Consider the following 233-nt stretch of genomic DNA (forward strand, 5'->3'; position numbering starts at 1 on the left):
TTGTCATATCTCATCTCTCTACAAAAAAAAAAGATTCATTTATCATTAAAAATTTTATTATTGTTTGTTGCTAATTATAAACTATCAGCTGTTTTAGTTTTTTATTTAAGCTTTTATTGTTGTTTTGTGTTTTGTGTGTATTTCTTCTTATTTTTTTTTGAGTTTTTAAATACTTTTTATTTATTTAACTAACAAAATGTTTAAGTACTTTTTAATGGAATGTTTTTGATATA

The sequence above is a fragment of the Teleopsis dalmanni genome, chromosome 2, assembly GCF_002237135.1.
Source record: "Teleopsis dalmanni isolate 2A chromosome 2, ASM223713v2, whole genome shotgun sequence".
NCBI classification, from domain to species: Eukaryota; Metazoa; Arthropoda; class Insecta; order Diptera; family Diopsidae; genus Teleopsis; species Teleopsis dalmanni.